We start from the raw sequence: 23,710 nt of genomic DNA on the forward strand, positions 1-23,710 counted from the left end.
AGTTCCTGATAGGGCAGTCTCTTATATAAAGCATCACCTTCTGACATGGGAGTGTATTTTACTAGAATGATATGTTTTGTATATTGACAGTCTCTTGTAGCTTACCAGCAACCTCTGGCAGTCTCCACTAAAATGGCAACCATCTGTTTTGGTCAAGGCTGAGGTTCCTGATATGACAGTTTCTTATATAATGCATCATCCTCTGACATAGGGGTGTATTTTTACCAAGTCTCTTGTGACATGGGAAATTCTTCTCGTAAAATGACAGTCTCTGATAACTTGTAAAGTCTTCAGTATATTGGCAGTCATCTCTAATTGTCCCGTGCATCAAGGCAGAAGTCCCTAACATAAGTCTCCTGTAGAATACATCACCCTCTAACTTTGTACTACTAGGCGCTCTCTTGCAACATGGGAGCTTCCTCTTGTAAAATGACAGTCTTCTGTACTTTCGGTCTCTTTTATCCACAATGGAGTTCGTAATATACTGTATTAGTCTCTTAAATAATGCATCACCTTCGGATATGGCAGTGTATTTTACCAGGCAAAGTCTCTTGTAACTCTTGATATGGGAGATTCCTCTTGTAAATTGACCGTCTCCTGCAACTTGCCACCAATCTCTGGCAGTTTTCAGTAAAATAATGTTGTTTCTTGTATAAAGGCAGAAGTTCCTAACATAAGAGTCTCTTATAGAATGCATCACCCTCCAACATTGAAGCTTGTTCTTGTAAATTGACAGTCTCTCATAACTTGCCAGCAATCTCTGACCATCTTCAGTAAAATAGCTTCCATCTTTTTTTGGTCTCTTTTATCATGGCTGGGGTTCTCTTATATAGCAGTCCTTGATATAATGCATCACCCTCTAACACAGCCTTTCCCAGCCTTTTTACCTCAGTGGAACCCCTAAAATTATTTTGAGGTCTCAGGAAACCCTTAATCACACCGATTCATTATGGGTCAAAGGGAAAATTGTCCCTTACATCAGTGGTCAATAGAAAGAATGCAACCCTTGTAGTGGTGGTTAGAATGCCACCCTTACGGACTGCTAAAAAGATCAGTGGTGTCACGATACTGGCTTTGCCAAGTGGCATTGGTCCTGGAACTAAGCAGGCATCATCAAATGGAATGCCAGTTATCCACAGCTCAAGGAACCCCTTGCAACCTCTGGAGGAACCCTTAGGGTTCCACGGAATCCTGGTTGAGAATGGCTGCTCTAACATATGAATGTATTTTACCAGAGTGAAGTCTCTTGTAACATGGGAGCTTCCTCTTGTAAATAGACAGTCTCTTCTGTCAAACTCTTGCAGGTTGGCAGCCATCTTTTTTGGTCTCTTGTATCAAGCCTAAGGGTCCTAACATATCAGTCCCTTATATATTGCATCACCTTTTAACATGGGAATATTTTACAAGTCCTTTATAACACAGAAGCTTCCTTTTGTTCCTCTTTCTAGCAGTTTTTGGGTAGGATTAAGGGTATGCAAGGCTGTTGGTTCGAGTAGATTAAAATTGAAGTTCAAGGTGGCCTTGTGGACCAGAAGTGTTGGCCTCCAAAGACAGGCGTAGGCCGATCTCCTACTGTTTCAGGACTGTTAGTCTTGATTCATTTTTCTTTACAACTCCTAACAAATAAATGACAAAATGTAAGTGAGCAGGAAAAGAGCTACATTTCACTTTGTGAGAAGTCAAAGAATAAGGTGACTGGATTTTCAAAATGACATTTGGAGACACGCAACTGACCACGCTCACTTTTATTGGCTGTGAGGTGGGCAGAGCGGGGGGGGGCAGAGATAAAAGTGGCATTTGAAGCATGCTACACCAAATGGTGGGTGTGGTCAAATTTCATTAATAGTGGGAGGGGCTTAAAGGGTATGGTTTAATAAAACATTCCACTCCTCCCTTATCCTTCTCCAGGGGACAATCACAAAAATGTTGTAGGAAATACCCTACAGCCGCCCAGGCCAGAGATATTATTAATAAAGCCTGAAAGAAATCAGGGACACATTCTTGTAATTGGGAAAATTTTTTTTCCCTGGGGACAGCCCTATAAATTAGGCACTGTCCCCAGAAATCTTGGACATCTGGTCGCTCTAGCAAAGAACCCCAATGTACAGGAACAGACCTACACAACCGGAACAGGGGAAGTTGGTGGTGATGTTATAAGTTCCCTAGTGTAGTGTGTATATAAATATACAAATCCTATATATAAATCCTATATATTTTATGTTTTTTGAGGTATATATAAATATATTTTTTGAGTTTTTTTAGTTTTTGCAACGGTGAAACCTTACACACAGGTTGGTGGTGATGACCATTACGGAATTAATGAAATATAGGTGGCCTCTAAGAGCAGTGCCAATAGGTATGTGTATTGTGTATTAAAGCAAAGGTTGTACCATCATCCAAGACTTAATGAAATATGGGATTTGGGAGCCCGGTCCCCAACCGGGACTCACCAAGGAGAAAGAGGGAAGCAAGTGGGCTATCTCGGTACAATACAAAACAGGGATACAGTAGAATATATAGACAATCGTATAAAATTTAGAAAAGTTTGTTGATACATAATACAGGACAAGGAAAGTCAGTAGTAAATTAAAAACATAGGTGACTTGGACATGGACAGTGTTTCAACTAGTTTCGTGGGCTAGCCCGCTTCATCAGGAAAAGAAATCTGCGATTTAATGGACACAAGATCAATGACAATATAGTCAATATATTCTACTGTATCCCTGTTTTGTATTGTACCGAAATAGTCCACTTGCTTCCCTCTTTCTCATTGGTGAGTCCTGGTTGGGGGACCGGGCTCCCAAAGCCCTTATTTCATTACGGAATTAAAATATTCTGAGTTTTTTTTTTTTTTTTTTTGGCTCTACATCTCCAGAAATCAGATGATATGTTTGAGAAGCGACCTGCTGTGACGTCTCATTAATCGAACGTGACCCGCTCTCTTCTCGGCCAGCCGTGGTTCAGGGTCCGGCGATGTGGTTTTTTTTTTATCTCATGTCTGTTGCCTGGAGAGAGGGGTCAGGCAACACAAAATGACCTCAACGTAAATATTTTATAGGTTCGCAACAGCCGGGCGGCGGATGGATGGTTGCGGAAATAGTGTGCTGAATATTTCACAAGGAGAATCTGGGCCCTGTGTTTAAGGACGATCTGAGAATTAAGAGGGTTAAATGATGTCACCCGTGCACAGTAACATCAGCTGTTTACACGTCTGAGACTCTGTGCTCAAAAATATCATGCTCGCTGCTGCCGCCAGCGCCGTTCATTAAACCGTGATCTATACCACAAGACAACATTGCCAAGCTGTGTCCCCAGCAACCAACAACACAATCACATAGATAGACAGACAGAAATGAATTCATTGATCAAGAGACAGACATAGATAGATAGCGAGACAGACTGACAGAGATTAATTCATCGATCAAGAGATAGATAGATATTCATTACAGGCACTTATATATCATTGATATTTGCATAGTGCTATTGAGAAACTCTCAACAGCTAGATACCTGTAGATAGATAAAGAGATAACGAAAGATATGTGTAAACAGACATTAATACAAAAGGTAGATAGATACAGTGCCTTGCAAAAGTATTCATACCCTTGGAAACTTTCCACATTTTGTCATGTTACAACCAAAAACGTGAACGTATTTTATTGGCATTTTATGTGATAGACCAACACAAAGTGGCACATAATTGTGAAGTGGAAAGAAAATGATAAATGGTTTTCAATTTTTTTTTTCACAAATAAATATATGAAAAGTGTGGGGTACATTTGTATTCAGCCCCCCTGAGTCAATACTTTGTAGAACTGCCTTTCTCTGCAATTACAGCTGCAAGTCTGTTTGGGGATGTCTCTACCAGCTTTGCACATCTAGAGAGGGACATTTTTGCCCATTCTTCTTTGCAAAATATCTCAAGCTCTGTCAGATTGGATGGAGAGCGTCTGTGAACAGCAATTTTCAAGTCTTGCCACAGATTCTCAATTGGATTTAGGTCTGGTCTTTGACTGGGCCATTCTAACACATGAATATGCTTTGATCTAAACCATTCCGTTGTAGCTCTGGCTGTGTGTTTAGGGTCGTTGTCCTGCTGGAAGGTGAACCTCCGCCCCAGTCTCAAGTCTTTTGCAGACTCAGGTTTTCTTCTAAGATTGCCTTGTATTTGCCTCTATCCATCTTCCCATCAACTCTGACCAGCTTCCCTGTCCCTGCTGAAGAAAAGCATCCCCACCACATGATGCTGCCACCACCATGTTTCACAGTGGGGATGGTGTGTTCAGGGTGATGTGCAGTGTTAGTTTTCCGTCACACATAGCGTTTTGCTTTTAGGCCAAAAAGTTCAATTTTGATCTCATCTGACCAGAGCACCTTCTTCCACATGTTTGCTGTGTCCCCCACATGGCTTCTCGCAAACTCCAAACGGGACTTCTTATGGCTTTCTTTCAACAATGTCTTTCTTCTTGTCACTCTTCCATAAAGGGCAGAACTAATAGTTGTCCTGTGGACAGATTCTCCCACCTGAGCTGTGGATCTCTGCAGCTCCTCCAGAATTACCATGGGCCTCTTGTCTGCTTCTCTGATGAATGCTCTCCTTGCCCGGCCGGTCAGTTTAGGTGGACGGCCATGTCTTGGTAGGTTTGCAGTTGTGCCATACTCTTTCCATTTTCAGATGATGGATTGAACAGAGCTCCGTGAGATGTTCAAAGCTTGGGAGATTTTTTTTTTTTTTTTTCAATTATAAATTTTTATTCAACTCCAAAAAAAGGGGAAGAGGTCCCCACAATACAATAATAGCATGTACAATATCCAGATTATGATCCATATACATCAACGGTAATTGCATGTCAAACAAGTGACAACACAAAAGTTAACATGGAACAGTGGGCTAAGAATTTGATCTCGGTTGAGTCTACACTCTCTATGGGATATTTTTTTGTATAACCTAACCCTGCCTTAAACTTCTCCATAACTTTATCCCTGACCTGTCTGGTGTGTTCCTTGGCCTTCATGATGCTGTTTGTTCACTAAGGTTCTCTAACAAACCTCTGAGGGCTTCACAGAACATCTGTATTTATACTGAGATTAAAACACACACAGGTGGACTCTATTTACTAATTAGGTGACTTCTGAAGGCAATTGGTTCCACTAGATTTTAGTTAGGGGTATCGGAGGAAAGGGGGCTGAATACAAATGCAGGCCACACTTTTCACATATTTATTTCTAAAATAATTTGAAAACTATTTATCATTTTCTTTCCACTTAACAATTAGAGAGAGAGAGAGATTAGGTGGAAGACAGAAAGAAGGATAGATAGAGATAGATAGATAGATAGATAGATAGATAGATAGATAGATAGATAGATAGATAGATAGATAGATAGATAGATAGATAGATAGATAGATAGATAGATAGATAGATACTGTAGATAAATAGACAGATATTAGAAAGACAATATAAGGACAAAACTATAGAGAGAGAGAGAGATTAGGAGAAAGACTGGCAGACAGACCAATGGATAGATTAGATATATATTTAGATTTTAGATATATATAGATTTATATTTATTTATTACAGACACTTATAAAGCAGATAGTCAAGAAGCTCACCATAGATTGATCAACCTCTCTAGTCTATGGACAAGAAGTTTGCAGAGCCATCGTTGCCTCTTTTGGAGAGACGTTCTCTCGTTTCCTGTCTTAGGATCGGGGGGGGGCAGGAAATTGAGGACAGTTGTCTACGGGAGGCACAATTAGCAGTAAAAACTCCACAGAATTTTGTAAAATAAAAAATAAATTGTTTGCTGTAATCATTTCTGAAGACCTGAAATAAGTTGAAATAAGTTGTATTGTAATACCAACTGAAGTGTGTTATTAGGTGGAATGGCTAACGGGTGCCATCTTGTCTCCCTACAGGTGACCATTGCTTGACGTGAGCAGGACCCCCCCCCCCCCGAGATTGGTTCCCCCCACGTTTATGAGAAAACGCACAGCGAGCGAATGGAATGAAATCCAGCCGTACGGCCAGACGCCCAGACCTGCTGCATTGAAGAGGTACCTCTCCGTTCCCTTCCTTAGAAATAACAAGTCTAAACCACAAGCAAACACCGGCACCGCTGCCAAAACCACTTGTTACTGTACGTAATTTGGCAGCGGGGTCCCCTCCAGACGTATTTCATGATCCCTTTTCAAAGCGAGCAGCAAATTAGGAAATCGCAGAGCTGTCAAGTCTAAGATGAATGTTAGGGCCAAACTTTCTTCATCGTTCCCACAGAATGATGGAGGGTCCCGTGCGGGGTTTGCCAGGTCCAAAGTAAGAGACGGGACGCACGGGGCCATGGCTTAGGGAAGTATATATATAAACGGTGGGGCTGAAACGTCTTTGTTGTTCAATATTTCAAAACATTGTAAAGTTGGGCGTGTACAGTAGACAGCTGTTGTGCAAAACCAATGATTTCCACGCCGTCTTTTGGCGAGTTGTACGCTTATGATGTGTGAATGACCGATTTACAATAACATTGGCTCAGCGGTGTGATGAAACTCTCTACGGCTCGGGTTTTTACATTTCCATTCTCAGATGGTAGACCGTATAAGGACTGTAAATGGTGATCTGTTTCATACGATGGCGGAATGATTGTGGCGTCCAAGCCAACATACAGGAACAAAGCCCATCTATCAGGAGTGAGATCAAAGGATTTCCCAGGCATGTAGGATTTTTACTTGGTGCTGATTGTTAGCTGAGCCACCTTGACCGTTTTTATCTACAAAGATATAAAGAGCCGAGCTGCTCGGCTCAAAGAGGTGCTTCTGGAAACGTTCAATTTGCACCCAAAGGAGCAATGCCGGTCACATCGGAGAGCCATTGATTGTATGGAGCTTTTTCTTTCAGCCACTCTTGAGTACACCCCATTCTGCAAGGGAATCAGAGTTCGCAACATCGAACAAAAATTACAGCACTAGAAAGAATTTGGCATTAAATTTGAGTCAAAAAAGCTGCAGAGTTAAATCCGCCACTCTAATGCCGCGTACACACGAGCGGAATGTCCGACAGAAAAAGTCCGACGGAAGCTTTTCATCGTCTTTTCCGATCCTGTGTAGGCCTCATCTGACTTTTTTTTTTTTTTTTCGAAAATTCTGACGGACCTAGAAATGGAACATGTTCTAAATATTTCCGACGGAACCAATTCCTATCGGGAAAACCGCTCGTCTGTATGCTGTTCCGGCGGACCAAAAACGACGCATGCTCTGAAGCAAGTACGAGACGGAAGCTATTGGCTACTGGCTATTGAACTTCCTTTTTCTAGTCCCATCGTACGTGTTGTACGTCACCGCGTTCTGGACGGTCGGACTTTGGTGTGACCGTGTGTAGTCAAGACGGCTTGAGCGGAATTCCGTCGGAGAAACCTTCGGAGTTTATTCCGACGGCAAAACCGGTCGTGTGTACAGGGCATTATTCGCTATGTAATCATACCACACGTTATCAGTTCTCCTGGTCTGTATGCTGGTTGTAATTCCCAGTATCTGTTCTATTCGGTATTTATGGGTCCTACACAGTAGCACGTCAATCCATTTGTTTTCTAGAAGGAATTATCTGTATCTGTTGGTTTTGTTTGTATAAATGCTGCACAGTACTATTTTCCTTGTTCTGTATGCTGGGTGTACAGTGCCTTGAAAAAGTATTCATACCCCTTGAAATATTCCACATTTTCTCATGTTACAACCAAAAAACGTAAATGTATTTAATTGGGATTTTATGTGATAGACCAACACAAAGTGGCACCATAAGTGTGAAGTGGAAGGAAAATGATAAATGGTTTTCTTAATTTTTTACAAATAAATATGTGAAAAGTGTGGGGTGCATTTGTATTCAGCCCCCCTGAGTCAATATTTTGTAGAACCGCCTTTCCCTGCAGTTAGCCTAGGTTCACATTGAGAAATCGTGCGAGTTCATGTGAACACGATTTTATACCCGTGTGTCAGTCCGACTTCGCGGACGATTTCAGGGACATCTGTGCAGTTTCCTGCACAGATGTCTATTGAAATTGCACCCGAAGTCGGCAAAAGTAGGACAGAAACTACTTTTGGGAATCGGTGTGGCGCGTCGCGAAAGTCGGCGTTGCACCGATTTCGAACGGTGCTATTGTTGGCAATAGCCGCCGATTTGGCATGCAATTTCACATGTCAAATTGCATACCAAATTGCATCGATGTGAACCTAGGCTAACAGCTGCAAGTCTTTTTTGGGGATGTCTCTACCAGATATGCACATCTAGAGAGTGCTGTTTTTGCCCATTCTTCTTTCCAAAATAGTTCAAGCTCTGTCAGATTGGATGGAGAGCGTCTGTGAACAGCAGTTTTCAATATTGCCACAGATTCTCAATTGGATTTAGGTCTGGACTATGACTGGGCCATTCTAACACATGAATATGTTTTGATCTAAACCATTCCATTGTAGCTCTGGCTGTATGTTTAGGGTCTTTGTCCTGGTGGAAGGAGGTCCTTATTACTCTATATGGATCTTCTTATCACTAGAGGGATCACCAGCAGGAGAAGGAGGTCCTAAATTCCTCTATATAGATATTTAGTAAGACCTCATTTAGAATACTGTGTCCTATTCTGGAGACCTCACTTACAAAAAGTTATTGATAGGATAGAAGAAGTCCAGATACAGGCAACAAAAATGGTGGAAGGTTTGAGGGATAAAACATATCGGGAGAGACTTCAGGAACTTGATATGTAACTATGTCTGGAGGAAAGAAGGAAAGGGGAGACATGACTGAAACCCTTAAAAGAGAAGTATGGGTTTTTTTGGGCTAATCATACTTACCTCAGTGGATGGAGCATCAGACCAATGCTGCAGCTGTCCCCCGCCGTCTCTGTGCTAAGAACCGAGCCACCGAACACCCTCGATGGCTCGGTTCTCACGCCTCCCAGAGCAGAGCGATGCTGTCAGTCGGCATCACTCCTGCTCTGATCCTCCACGCTCATTGGAGTGCTGAGCTGTGGAGGAGGGGCGGGGAGCCAGTCAAGGCAGCTGGCAGGTCCAGACTTGGGAAGTCGGGATGACGCACTACCTCGACTGATGGCGGACTTCAGACTGCTTTCCGCTGAAAACAAGTCACAGGAGTTCAAAACAAATTGCACTCCTGTGACCCTTAGGAGAAACCCAGCCTAAAAAGCTCAGGCTGGACTTATCCTTTAAATACCGTACGTAAAGGGGGTAAATAAGTTTCAGGAGGGCAGTATTTTCAATATGAAGCAAACTTTAAGCACATGGGGACATGACCTCAAACTAGCAGGAAAAATGTTCAAAACTCATCATAGAAAGTATTATTTTACCAGTAACAGTAAATAATGGAAGTTGATGCTCGGAATAGAGACTTCCAGCAGTAGTAGTGAGTAAGTGGATTCAAACCTGCTTGGGACAGACCTAGATCTATACAAAGACAAACAAAATAAATGTAAGGATTCAAAAAAATGGGGCATACCTGATGGACAACTGGTCTTTTTTCTACTGTCACTCTTCTATGTTTCTATATCAGTACCTCTACTCATGTCCTATATGCCGGATGTAATTCTTGGTATCTGTTCTTATTCTGTATGTATGGACTCTGCACAGTACCACTTCTCTTGTCCTGTATGTCGGGTGTAATTCTCAGTATCTGTTCTTCTGTTCTTATTCTGTATGAATGGACTCTGCACAGTACCACTTCTCTTGTCTTGTATGCTGGGTGTAATTCTTGGTATCTGTTCTTATTCTGTATGAATGGACTCTGCACAGTACCACTTCTCTTGTCCTAGTATCTTGATAAGATTAAACAGAAGTAGAGCCTTTGTTTCTATAATGGAATGATGTACCTTGGCTGTGTGATAAGCTGTATTATGACCAGGTTTGCAGAACAAAAAGAATGCAGTTGAAGGATTTGATTCTCCCTCCTGTGATCGTGGCGAATTTGGTGGTGCGTATCGCTGCATCCTCGGGAGTCGCAGTGAAGCGTCGGAAGCTTTGGGGTGTTAGAACAAGATGGAGCCCAGAATATTTATTGTGCCGCTGAGATTGTTGTGATTCCCGCAGCCTGATCTGAACTTCAATGTGTTTTCAGTGGAGAGAAATGGTGCATACAATATGAGCCTGAGAGGTTCCAGAGAGCTGAATAATACAAGAGCATTCGCATCGCCTCATACCTGAGACAAGCCGGGACCGGCAGCATTAAAGTGAACCTGTCAGGATAAAACGGGAGCCCCAGTTCCTGACCGAAGATGTCATCCTGACCTTAGTGTCACTGCCTCAGAAAACCCTTGAAATAATTTTTAGATCTCGGGGATAATGAATGCATCCACAGCTCATAATACATTAGAGATCTCAGTAAGTTGAAAATAAAATAAAAAGGAATGTAGTGTCCCTAGAGTAATTGACACCCAAGTTGGATCATTTTTCTGACTCTTTGCAGAGGGAGAAAAATAACCCCTTACTTTGGTGGTCATTGGGAAGAATGTTCCTTACATTGGTGATCAGTGGGAAGAATGTTCCTTACATTGGTGATCAGTGAGAAGAATGTTCCTTACATTGGTGATCAGTGAGAAGAATGTTCCTTACATTGGTGATCAGTGAGAAGAATGTTCCTTACATTGGTGATCAGTGAGAAGAATGTTCCTTACATTGGTGATCAGTGAGAAGAATGTTCCTTACATTGGTGATCAGTGAGAAGAATGTCCCTTACATTGGTGATCAGTGAGAAGAATGCTCCTTACATTGGTGATCAGTGGGAAGAATGTTCCTTACATTGGTGATCAGTGAGAAGAATGCTCCTTACATTGGTGATCAGTGAGAAGAATGTTCCTTACATTGGTGATCAGTGAGAAGAATGTTCCTTACATTGGTGATCAGTGAGAAGAATGTTCCTTACATTGGTGATCAGTGAGAAGAATGTTCCTTACATTGGTGATCAGTGAGAAGAATGTTCCTTACATTGGTGATCAGTGAGAAGAATGTTCCTTACATCGGTGGTCAGTAGGAAGAATGATCCTTACACTGGTGGTCAGCGAGAGGTACCAAGTACAGAGACCTAGCTCTCAGTCTGTTTTATTGCTTTTTTTTTTACCTTAATGCATAATCTGCTTTTAGGTGAAAAAAAAAAAACTCTCTGTGCACAGAATACCCGCCAGCCCCATTACCCCCTTATACTTACCTGAGCCTAAAAGGATTTATGCCCCATCGATGGTGTCATTGGAACGATTTATGCCCCATTGTTGGTGTTGGTGGAAGGATTTATGCCCCATCGATGGTGTCATTGGAACGATTTATGCCCCATTGTTGGTGTTGGTGGAAGGATTTATGCCCCATCGATGGTGTCATTGGAAGGATTTATGCCCCATTGTTGGTGTCAGTGAAAGGATTTATACCCCATTGTTGGTGTCAGTGGAAGGATTTATGCCCCATTGTTGGTGTCAGTGGAAGGATTTATGCCCCATTGTTGGTGTCGGTGGAAGGATTTATGCCCCATCGATGGTGTCATTGGAAGGATTTATGCCCCATTGTTGGTGTCAGTGGAAGGATTTATGCCCCATTGTTGGTGTCAGTGGAAGGATTTATGCCCCATTGTTGGTGTCAGTGGAAGGATTTATGCTCCATTGTTGGTGTCAGTGGAAGGATTTATACCTCATCATTGGTGTCAGTGGAAGGATTTATACCTCATTGTTGGTGTCAGTGGAAGGATTTATACCTCATTGTTGGTGTCAGTGGAAGGATTTATGCCCCATTGTTGGTGTCAGTGGAATGATTTATGCCCCATCGTTGGTGTCAGTGGAAGGAATTATGCCCCATTGTTGGTGTCAGTGGAAGGATTTATGCCCCATTGTTGGTGTCGGTGGAAGGATTTATGCCCCATCGATGGTGTCATTGGAAGGATTTATGCCCCATTGTTGGTGTCGGTGGAAGGATTTATGCCCCATCGATGGTGTCATTGGAAGGATTTATGCCCCATTGTTGGTGTCAGTGGAAGGATTTATGCCCCATTGTTGGTGTCAGTGGAAGGATTTATACCTCATCGTTGGTGTCAGTGGAAGGATTTATGCCCCATTGTTGGTGTCAGTGGAAGGATTTATGCCCCATTGTTGGTGTCAGTGGAAGGATTTATACCTTATTGTTGGTGTTAAGGGAAGGAATAGTACCTCATTGTTGGTGTCAGTGTCAGGAATTATGCTCCAGTGCTGGTTTCAATGACAGGAATAATGCCTCAAGGGCTGGATATAGGCAAGTAAAGGGCCGCATCAGATCCTTAGGCCACAGTTTGGAAACCACTGCCATAGTTTAACAGGTGACTTTAGCTGCATGAACAAACCACTCATTCACATGGCCAGAGTACCAAGAAATTGAGGACATAGAATCCTCAATCCCTTTTTGTGCAGCCTCAGCACAAATGTACAGGAAGTGTTCTGTACAGTAGCTCCTTGTTCATAGTAAACACAGGGATGATTGATACCCATTGCTTACTGTGGTCATTCAAGAAATGAAGGGGCCAGTAAATATGACATGCCCCCCCCCCCCCATTCAAACACCCAGCAGGAACCAAGTGGGAAGGAGAAGAGGAGGAGATGATTGCGATGCAGGGGGGAGTCATGGGGGGATTGATTCCAGTAATTGCTCCCCATCCTGCCGGTCTAGTGAACTGCCATAAAGCTGTATGGGACCCTCGTTGAACATACATAGCCTGGGTTTCATACAGGAGGACCATTGCTACCCCCTTATCGGTGGCCCTGCTGGGTGTAATTGACCTTGGAGCAGTGTCAACTATTAATGGAGAGGACGTTCTGCAGGGGACAGCATCATCTTTGAATACGATTTTCTATTCTATTTTTTTTTTTTTCTTTTAATTCACAAATGCTGGGCAGTATATTTGTCCTATGGTCATAGAGTTCTACTTTAAAACTACTCCCCCAGTCTTTAAAATTAGGTTTCCTCTTTAACAAGGTTCCTGCCTCTCCTGTGACTGGCCTGTTGACCCCCCCCCCCCCCCCCCCGCCGTCTGTTTGCTTGAAAATACCGTCCGACCCTTTAACGATCTTTACGGAAAGATTAGGCCACGGGCACCGAAATACACGCAATAAAACCTAATGGAATTCTGCTGCAGCGGAGCCGTCCGATATCGAGTGTCTGAAAGGCTCTGATTGTGTACATTCACTCTGGATGGGTCCGTCTTTGAAATCCTTTGTCCTCAGCATACCTCTGTTCTCTCCCACACTGCGGACGGCCCTGTTCACAGATTGGGTTACCGGGCAGATCAGATTTTGAAATGTTGGTTTTGCACCAAAAAGCTTCCCAGCGATTATTAGAGGGAATCTAATTCACGTTGAGATAAGAGTATCAGATACAGAGAGGGCTCTAAGTCCCACCTGGCTGGCAGACTCCAGTCTGGACGGTTTCAGGCCTTCACAATGGGGCGAAAGGAGAGGCCAAAACTCACAAGACAACACCTGGAGAAAGACAACCTAAAGGCTACTAATTCTAGATATGTAGTATATATATATATAAATGAGCACTTAAAGGGCCTGTTCACGCAACTATGGCGTGTTAACATGCGGTATTCTCGCATTTACACTCGTTGCGTTAAGGAAGTTCATTCATTTCCTGACAACATACAAAAAAACCCAACGTGGACCTTTTTTTTTTTTTTTTTTTTTTTTTTTTAACACAGCCACAAGGCACAGATGGTTTGCATGTGTGCATTGTAGTTTGTTGCAACACAACTGCCTAATTGTGCTGGGGGTGCCATTAAAAAAAACGCACATTTCTAGCCTCTCCTTATTGCTGGTTGTCAGCTTCCTGCTCATTTGGCAGCCAATGCCCATCACCACATTGCCAAGGTTCTCTCTGCTGTCCTCTGCTGTCCACACCTCACCCAGCCATGTAGTCAGGGCTGCTGATAAGACAGTACAGCCAGCCCTCCTGTACTGGGCCCGGGCCCCATCAGTTCAAAAGGGGGGGCCCAGGCACCCGCTGAGCAAGAGGGCTGGGTGTACTGTCTTATTGCAGACACCGATCCTCTTCTGCCTCCCCCTGCAGTGCTGCCAGCTTCTTCTCCTCTCTCTCCCTGCGGCTGCACTGCAGGTAGATTGGTTCTCACACATGTGCCACTTCCCTCCGGCCCCCCCTTTCCCCCGCAGCTTCCCTCCGGCCCCCCTTTCCCCCGCAGCTTCCCTTTGGCCCCCCTTTCCCCGCAGCTTCCCTCCGGCCCCCCTTTCCCCCCGCAGCTTCCCTCCGGCCCCCCCTTTCCTCCGCAGCTTCCCTCCGGCCCCCCTTTCCCCCGCAACTTCCCTCCGGCCCCCCTTTCCCCCGCAGCTTCCCTCCGGCCCCCCTTTCCCCCCGCAGCTTCCCTCCGGCACCCCTTTCCTCCGCAGCTTCCCTCCGGCCCCCCTTTCCCCCTGCAGCTTCCCTCCGGCCCCCCTTTCCCCCCACAGATTCCCTCCGGCCCCCCCTTTCCTCCGCAACTTCCCTCCGGCCCCCCTTTCCCCCTGCAGCTTCCCTCCCGCCCCCCTTTCCCCCGCAGCTTCCATCCGGCCCTCCTTTCCCCCGCAGCTTCCCTCCGGCCCCCCTTTCCCCCCGCAGCTTCCCTCCGGCCCCCCTTTCCCCCTGCAGCTTCCCTCCGGCCCCCCTTTCCCCCGCAGCTACCTTCCTTTCCTCTCACGCCGACAGTTGTTGCAGGCACACAGATGGATGTTTCAGGATGGAGAGCTGGGGAAAGGGCCTGTAAATATGTCATTTTCTGGCCCCTTGTTTTCCTGAACGAACACAGTGAGTGATCGGTACCAATCACTCCTGTGTCCATTTATCACTGAAGCATAATAAACTGTATTTACTATGCTTTAGTTTGTGAATGAGCAGGAAGCCTTAGAATGGTTCCTGTTCATTCATCTGTACAGCTGAGGTTGCAGAGAAAGGGACTGATAAATCTATGTCCTATGTCACCTTCTGCCGAGGGGGGGCAGGCCCGTGATTTCTAACAGCAGCCCTGCATGTAGCAGACGGGTAAAAGCAGCCTAAGCTCAGTTCATCAAGGCAACGCCCCTAACATGTTTCACCCCGCCCTTGGGGCTTAAGCATGGCCAGTTGTCAGCTTCCTGCTCACTGCTTATCACCACAGTGCTGAGGTTTTCTCTGCTGTCCTCTGCTGGTAGGAGGCCTCCTGTGCTATCTCCCAGGGCTTTAAATATGTTGGACTAACAAAATTTGAAAAATGCAACAGAGAACTGCATTTGACCCTAAATTTTTGCTTGGAGATCCCCGCTCAGGCTGTTGGTGTCCCATAGGATGGATGCCATTGAAACAGTGAGAGTGCGGGCTGGGGATGGATTAATTTAGACCCAAAGCATGCAAACAAAATGAGAGGAGGTTTCCCGACTGCCGCACACCTCACCCGGCCATGTAGTAGAAGGGTAAAAGCAGCCTCAACTCAGTCCATCAAGGCCTCACCCCCAACATGTTTCACCCCGCCCTCGGGGCTTAATCATGGCCAGCTTCCTGCTCACTACTCATCACCACATTGCCACGGTCCTCTCCGCTGTCCTCTGCTGGTAGGAGGCCTCCTGTGCTATCTACCAGGGCTTACCACATGTTGGACTTACAGAATTTGAAAAATGCAACAGATAACTGCATGTCACCCTAGATTATTGCTTGGAGGTCCCCGCTCAGGCTGTTGGTGTCCTGTAAGATAGATGCCATTGAAACAGTGAGAGCGCAGGCTGGGGATGGATTCCATTAGACCCAAAGCATGCAAGCAAAATTAGAGGAGGTTTCCCGACTGCCGCACACCTCACCCGGCCATGTAGTAGACAAGTAAAAGCAGCCTCAGCTTAGTCCATCAAGGCCACGCCCCCAACATGTTTCACCCCACCCTTGGGGCTTAAGCATGGCCAGTTGTCAGCTTCCACCTAAAGACTGTACTTTTATTTTCTCCATCAGCTCTTCCCCCGCAGTTATCACCCTTTGTATCAATTGACCCTCCCTATTAGATTGTATAGTCTAACTAGCAGGGCCTTCTAATTCCTCCTGTATTGAATTGTATTGTAAACTGTACTGTCTGCCCTTATTTTGTAAATTGCTGTGCAAATTGTTGGTTCTATATAAATTCTGTATAATAATATTAATATCGAACATCTCCCAGTATGGATGCTACAGTTCCCAGCAATGGCAGCAGTTGTCAATAGTCATGCAGCCAACCAGCCCAGTCCATTTGAGAGTTGTCTGAGAGGCCATCCCTGCAATATCAGCCAGGGAGCTCCTCAAGTTCCTCCTCGTACCCTGCATGCACGTGCAAGGGGGGTTCCAGCTTAAGGCTGCAGCTAACTTTTTCAAAGCCCACCAGGACAAGTGGTACTGCTTTTTTTTTTTTTTTTTAAGGAGAGACAACACTGCTCTTCCCTAAACAGCTTAACTGGAGATGCCACTATAAGAAAAGTCTTGTGCTGACTACGTGGGACCACCAGTAACGTAGGTTTCTACTCTCAATTAACCAGTTGCAATGGGCACCATTACGGTTTTTCTTCTTTATGCCATTGTTCGAAAAAAAATCAACACAATGTATGCTCAAGTTCATTGCAAATCCACTTGCATTGATTATATAGAAATAGGTGAATATAGGCGCACTGATTACAGCTACTTAAGGGACAATAGGGGAGGAGAGAAAGAGGGATAATGCCATAGGTGAATCCTCGGCGCTTTAGCTTACATCTGGAAAAGGGAGAGGCTTTACTTAAGCGCTGATGCGTTTACCTCAAACCATTCGGCTCGCTCGCTCGCACTGCCAAAAATGCGGGGCATCCTGCCAGACACCCAGGCTGAGGGAGAACGTGGACCATAAGATTGTGACGATCGGCTAATTATGGTTTATGAATTTCAGCTTTAATCTGCAGTTCAGTGAATCCTGATTAAATATCAGTTAAACACAATTAAAGTTTGTGTTGTGTTTCTCTCTCTTGATCGGAATAATTAGAGAGTACAGCGTTCGTGTCACCATTCCCCGGCAGAATCCTCTCTTTTTTTTTTTCCTATGAATGAATATGTTTCTTAAGCAGTTTTATAGCACCAGCTGTTGGTATGGGGCTGCGTCTCGATGCCGTTATCGCGCAGATTATCTTTTGATGGCCCCGAATCTTAAATTCATAGCCTCTGGGATCGCCAACTCCGTGGGCCGATGTATATTTCCTGACTGCTTTCTACGCTTGGTGTAAGAGATGGTTCAAGCTAATCCAAGACATCCGTGATAACATCTTACAACCCTATTAGAAAAAAAAAAAGGATTGAGTGCCTTCGCTTGGTTATAAGTGCTAAAGGATGGAATGAACTGCCTTTGTGGGGTTGGAATGGAAGTATTTTTGTTTCTCTTTTACTTTATGATGGACAAGTGTTCAGAGTTCCCTAGGGGGACCTTGTTTGGTGTTCCTCTGGACCAAACTGGTGGAGTTTGGGAGAAGCTTAATCTCCCAAATTACTTAATTACCTTCAGTAATGTCATATATAGTAGTTGTAACAGTCATTGCTAGTGAAGACAAAGTAATGCCAAAGTTGGCATAACATAGGTCATTCAAATTGCACATATTGGTAAAGTAACTCTTCCTTTATAGAAACTCTCCTTCTTTTTCTTTGTAAAGAATTGGTTTCCAAGCAAAAGCAGTGTGCCATCATTGAGTTCTTGTAGAGTAAGGGGTGCAGGCTGTCTCACCTTCACAGAGGACTACAGAATGTTTACACCACTGACAATAGTCACCAATGACAAGGTATTGCTTTTGTCAATGGTGTCATCTCCATTGACATTTTGTAGTCTTCTGTGGATGTTGGACAGCATGCACCACTCCTTCATCAAGAACTCAATAATGGTACGTTGCTTCTACTTGGAATGCATTATTTATCTGAAATAAAAAAGGAGAGTTTCTATAGAGGAAGAGTTACTCTACCAACATGTGCAATTTAAATGACCCATGTAAGTTAATAAAAAAAGCTATGCCAACTCTTTCATTACTTTCACTTCTCTAGTAACGACTATTGCAAATAATGTATATGACATTACTGAAAGGTACCCTTTAAATGTGATCTATGCTGAAATCAGACCCAACACTTCAGAACCAGTGGTTGGCCCATCCATAGAGGGTGCAAGGGCCGGACACATGGACTCCAACAGGGTTTTTTTTTTTAAGCACATGATTAGAGCCTTAGGCTTTAATTTGCTTTAGAAAAGGGTGGGCTCGGGGCGCAAAGCGCTGTGCCCTGAGCCCACCCAGTTGTGTGACAGTAGCAAATTAATATTCGCTATTGTCTTCCTGATTCTCCTCCCGGCCAAACAGGAAGCAGGTCCTGAGACCCAATTGGCCAGGAAGTCTTAGGACTCCCTGGCCAATCGTGTCTCAGGACACACTTCCTGTTCAGCCGGGAGGAGAAGCAACGGCCCGGCTATTCCTTCTCCCTGCTTCCTAAGTTAAGGTCAGTCTCCCGCGGGGTGGGGGTGCTTGCGGTGATCGCTGCCTTCCGTCTCCTGTGCGGGTGGGGGGGGTTTCTTGCTTGCGTTGATCATCGCCTTCCCGTCCCTCTCCCCCCGGGGGGGGGATTACATGACATTAGTTTGCTTCCCCCCCACCGAAATATTTAGCACCAGCTGCCACTGTTCAGAACCATAGTCTCATGTCGTATGTTAGGCTTCTCACAAACTCCACCAGTTTTGGTCCAGAGGAACACCAAACAAGGTCCCCCTGGGAAACTCTGAACACTTTTCCATCATAACATAAGAGAGAAACAAAAAAAAACTCCATTCCAACGCTACAAAGGCAGTTGGATCAAGTGCCTGAATGGTAATGCTTCGATTGCTTATAACCAAGGGAAGGCACCCTATGCTTTTTTTCTAATGGGGTTGTAAGATGTTGTCACAGATGTCTTGGATTAGCTTGAACCATCTCTTACATCGAGGAAGAGTTCCTTTAGAGGAATTTAAAAGGCCCATGTAAGTTATTAAAAAAAGTTATGCCCATCCCAACTTATGGATTTTCGTATGCTTATTGATCCTCTTAACACCCCTAAAGAAGGACACATAGATACTCTAAAAAGTGTTGGGTGAATTACGGGAACTTTACAGTCAATCACTGTGGTGATTTAGGACTTTGTACACAGTAATTGTAACCATTCCAACATACTTTTTATCATGTTTAATAAAATATGCTTTTTCTACAAATTATGTTAGTGCCTTAAAAGTCCATTTAGGGGATACCCTCTCTGTCTAGTTAGTTTGTATGTGGCACCCTACAGAGACACCCCCACCGATATAATTCCTGCGTATGCTTATTGATGGGTGCACTTTGTACATAGGGCCCTAGAAGCCGTTCTCTGTTTCATTCTGGGTACTCGTCGGGGAAGAGTTTTGCTTTACTTGATCAGCCTTACCAGAGCCAGTGAGCTTGTGGAATGATTGTTATTTGTATCCTATAGAACAAATAAGTGTTGAAGTCCCAGCGCCTATTGGATTTGTATTTTTGGAGTCCATATAACTGTGATGTCTGCCCAAAAAATTGTGTCGAGATTTGGGATGTGGTGGTCACATGGAAGTCCGAGGGGTTTGGTCCCAAAGGACTGATAATCTCTTGGGCAGTTCAAGGTGTCCACCAGAAAAGAGGGAGGTTGGTAGTCCAAAATGTATTTTTGGAGTTCATATAACTGTGATGTCTGCTTAACAATGGTATTAAGATTTGGGATGTGGTGGTCACACAAAGGTCCAAGGGGTTTAGTCCCAAAGAACTGATGGTCTCTAGAACAGCTTGGGGTGTCCACCAGAAAATAGAGAGGTGGGAGAGTCCTTATAGTGTAGTTGGTAGGCCCAAAATGTCTTTTTTGCAGTCCATATAACTGTGATGTCTGCCTAAAAATGGTATTAAGATTTGGGATGTGGTGGTCACACAAAGGTCCGAGGGGTTCAGTCCCAAAGAACTGATGGTCTCTGGGACAGCTTGGGGTGTCCACCAGAAAGAGGGAGATGGGAGGAAAAAAAGGGTATTGAGATTTGGGATGTGGTGGTCACACGGAGGTCCAAGAGGTTCAGTCCCACAGAACTGATGGTCTCTGGGACAGCTTGGGGTGTCCACCAGAAAGAGGGAGATGGGAGGAAAAAAAGGGTATTGAGATTTGGGATGTGCTGGTCACACGAAGGTTCAAGGGGGTTCAGTTCCACAGAACTGATGGTCTCTGGGGCAACTCGGGGTGTCCACCAGAAAAGAGGGAGGCGGAAGAACCCTTATGGTGTAGCGTAGTACATGGGCCCAAAATGTCTTTTTGAAGTCCATATAACTGTGATGTGAAAAAGAAACCACACTCTTATATCATAAATTACATATCATGAATCCCCATAGTGAATAAACAAATAAATCTTCATTTAAGTTATAAAAATACATAAAAATTGTGGTCCATATATAGATCCCACACGTGAATAAATATTCTTAGTGAGTATAGGAAAGGTTCCTCTCCACCCAGACAAACAATGCACTCACCAGACCTAATTGACCCCTATTACAGGGAGTCACATTGCACATATGGGAAAATCCAAGATGTCATACATGAGGTCACAGGCATGAATCCAAACCACTGCTGTCATACATTCAATATATATATAAATAGCGTATTCAAGGCTCCAGTGTTGCCATATAGAGAGGGAGAGGAAATGATACTCTCATGGTGCAGTAATTCAAATCATTTATTTAAAAAGAAGGCTGTATTGCACTTACATCTAAAAAGACAAGGATCAGCATGTATTGTATAGGAATCGCCGGTTAGCGCTCCACCTGCATTCCAGCTGACCGGAAATGATGTATCTCAAAAACTACCCAACCATGTTTTGCCAGCCTATATCAAATGTCTTCAGGTAACCCCTGAAGGTAGGTAGGTAGGCTCAAAATGGTTAATTAGTTTAAATGTTTCATTAGTATGAAGAAAGGAAAAAAAACAACTTACATCTGTAAATCCTGCAGACACACAACCTTCCATATGCGCAGGTGGAGAAAACCCTCTGTCCATGCAGGATAAATATGGTCAATCTCAATGCCACGTAGATGCCAACCCTGGATCCTCTGCGGGGTTCTCAGGTGGGTGTTAAAACTAGGTGAGTTAGAAGAGGTCTAAAAACCTGTTAGTGGTCTGATCGGCAGAGGAGCCTGTTGTCATATGTATAAAGATAGGTTGGAGTCATGTGGCTTAATGAACTTTTGAAATGCTTTATTTCACCAATAAAACGCATTTCGTGGCTTCAAATAGCCACTTACTGAGTTCAGGTTGATAAATATGATGGTTGATAATGGGCATCTCTGCCAGTCGGAGCACTGACAGCTTTTTTTTAGACCTTTTCCAACTCCCTTAATAAAAATGGTGGTCACCAAGATGGTCCCCAAACCTCAACATGTAGTAACATGAGTAATCTGTTATATAATTATCCGGCAGTATCCTTCCAATGCGTACAATGCCTCCTCCCTCTTATCAGGCTACAAGTCAACTCTTTTTCCAGAAATGTCACTTTGTCGCGTTCGGCAAGTAAATCAGAAATGGTCAGAGGGGTGTTGCTGCACGGAATCCCCCGGTGTCGCTTGTAAGCGATCGGAAAGTACCCCCTGCCCACCCCCCCAGACATGCCGCCGTCTGCTCGTAGAACAATGTCAGTCCCGCGGGTGATTACTCGTTGCTGCCAACGCTGACAGAGCTGATGAATTAGGCTACCTGTGAGAAGGATGCTCGGATACTTAAACTGATTACATCCCCTCCGCCGAGATCAGTAAACAACAAGTCGCAGATCAGCGCAGCCGCCCTTGTGGACTTTCTAGCTGCATGTGATCCAGAAACATCTGTACTGAGTATTAATGAGACTGCTTTTTATTAAACATATGTCTGTCTGTCTGTATCTATCATTGTAAGGAGCCCTCTACCAGGTAGACAGTTATATTCCAGTCAAGCATGGAATTTTTGCATTCAGGGCTCATTTACTATTTTGTGGTGTATGTTAACATTTGTTGCAGTAAGGCACCCTTTTGAAATGATTGGGTTGCCACCCCACCCTAATGTACCAAAAATCGGACTTGACCTATTTTTTCAAACTACTCTGCATTGCCCATGTGGCAGGGTGACAACACAGGGTCACAATTTGATGACACTAATGCCGTGTACACACGGGCAGGCTTTTCGGCATCAAAGGTCTGACGGTCTTTCCGACGGACTTTTGGCAGACTTCTGACGGACTTTCGAACAAACGGACTTGCCTACAAACGATCACACCAAAGTCTGACGGATTCGTACGTGATGACGTACGACCAGACAAAAATAAGGAAGTTGATAGCCAGTAGCCAATAGCTGCCCTAACGTCGGTTTTCGTCCGTCGGACTAGCAGACGAGCGGATTTTTCGACCGGACTCGAGTCCGTCGGAAAGATTTGAAACATGTTCCAAATCTAAAGACCGTCTGATTTTCAACCGAAAAAGTCCACTGCAGGTCTGATGAAGCCCACACACGGTCGGATTGTCCGACGGATTTGTCCCATCGGACCAGTCCGGTCGAAAAGTCCGCCCGTGTGTACGCGGCAAAACAGAGTGTTGTCATCTGGTAATAGGAAGTGCCTGAACAAGGACCTACATACAGTAGTAGGACCACCAGGTATTATCCTGGACCACATGTGTCAAACACAAGGCCAGTGAGCCGAATCTGGCCCATCTAGGCCTTGCCATGTGGCCCTTGCACCCAGTTTTTCAGCCAGAACGTGGCGGAACTCCTTTCAGCCACCTCCGGCTCTCACCCTCCACTCCCGCTCCCTGCTGTCACTTGTAAACAAAGAAGCCTTCTGTGTTTACACGGGACAGCTTTCTCCTTAGCGGCTCCCGGAACAAACTCTCTACACACACTCACGATGGGGACAGATCTCCAAAATCTAAGAGAGAACAATCCCCCTATAAGGCGAAGCAGAGCCGCCTACACAGGCAGGTACTACAGCTGAGCCAGGTTGGGGAGAGAGATGCAAGGAAGCTGTAGGGGGGTTGGGGTTGCACATTGTGCATAGCGCATCCCTGAACTCTGCACTCTATACACAGCGCATCCCTGAACTCTGCCCTCTGTATGTAACACACCCCTGAACTCTGCCCTTTGTATGTAACACACTCCAGAACTCTGCACTCTGTATGTAACGCACTCCTGAACTCTGCACTCTGTTTGTAACACACTCCTGAACTCTGCCCTCTGTATGTAACGCACCCCTGAACTCTGTATGTAACGCGCCCCTGGACTCTGCACTCTGTATGTAATGCACCCCTGAACTCTGCCCTTTGTATGTAACGCACTCCAGAACTCTACACTCTGTATATAATGCACTCCTGAACTCTGCCCTTTGTATGTAATGCACCCCTGAACTCTGCATATAATGCACTCCTAAACTCTGCATATAACGCACTCCTGAACTCTGCCCTCTGTATGTAATGCACCCCTGAACTCTGTATGTAACGCACCACTGAACTCTGCCCTTTGTATGTAATGCACTCCAGACCTCTACACTCTGTATATAATGCACCCCTGAACTCTGCACTCTGTATGTAACACACTCATGAACTCTGACCTTTGTATGTAACGCACTCCAGAACTCTGCATTCACTGTGCAGGCGCTAACCAGTCAGAATCGCTCTGGTCTGCCCTGGAAGCAATGCACATAGAAGA

The 23,710-nt window shown here is 44.6% G+C and overlaps 1 protein-coding gene across 6 annotated transcripts in view; it reads left to right on the forward strand.

Moving 5' to 3' along the window:
• Positions 1 to 23,710, forward strand: part of ZBTB20 (zinc finger and BTB domain containing 20) — a 1,365,016-nt gene that overhangs the window by 1,110,959 nt on the left and 230,347 nt on the right. For all 6 annotated transcript variants that reach the window (XM_073617411.1, XM_073617410.1, XM_073617409.1 and 3 more), the window contains one exon: positions 5,918 to 6,055. The gene's annotated coding sequence lies outside the window, so the exon portion shown is untranslated. The remainder of the gene's footprint in view (positions 1 to 5,917; positions 6,056 to 23,710) is intronic.

The sequence above is a fragment of the Aquarana catesbeiana genome, linkage group LG02 (assembly GCF_042186555.1).
Source record: "Aquarana catesbeiana isolate 2022-GZ linkage group LG02, ASM4218655v1, whole genome shotgun sequence".
Classification (NCBI taxonomy): Eukaryota; Metazoa; Chordata; class Amphibia; order Anura; family Ranidae; genus Aquarana; species Aquarana catesbeiana.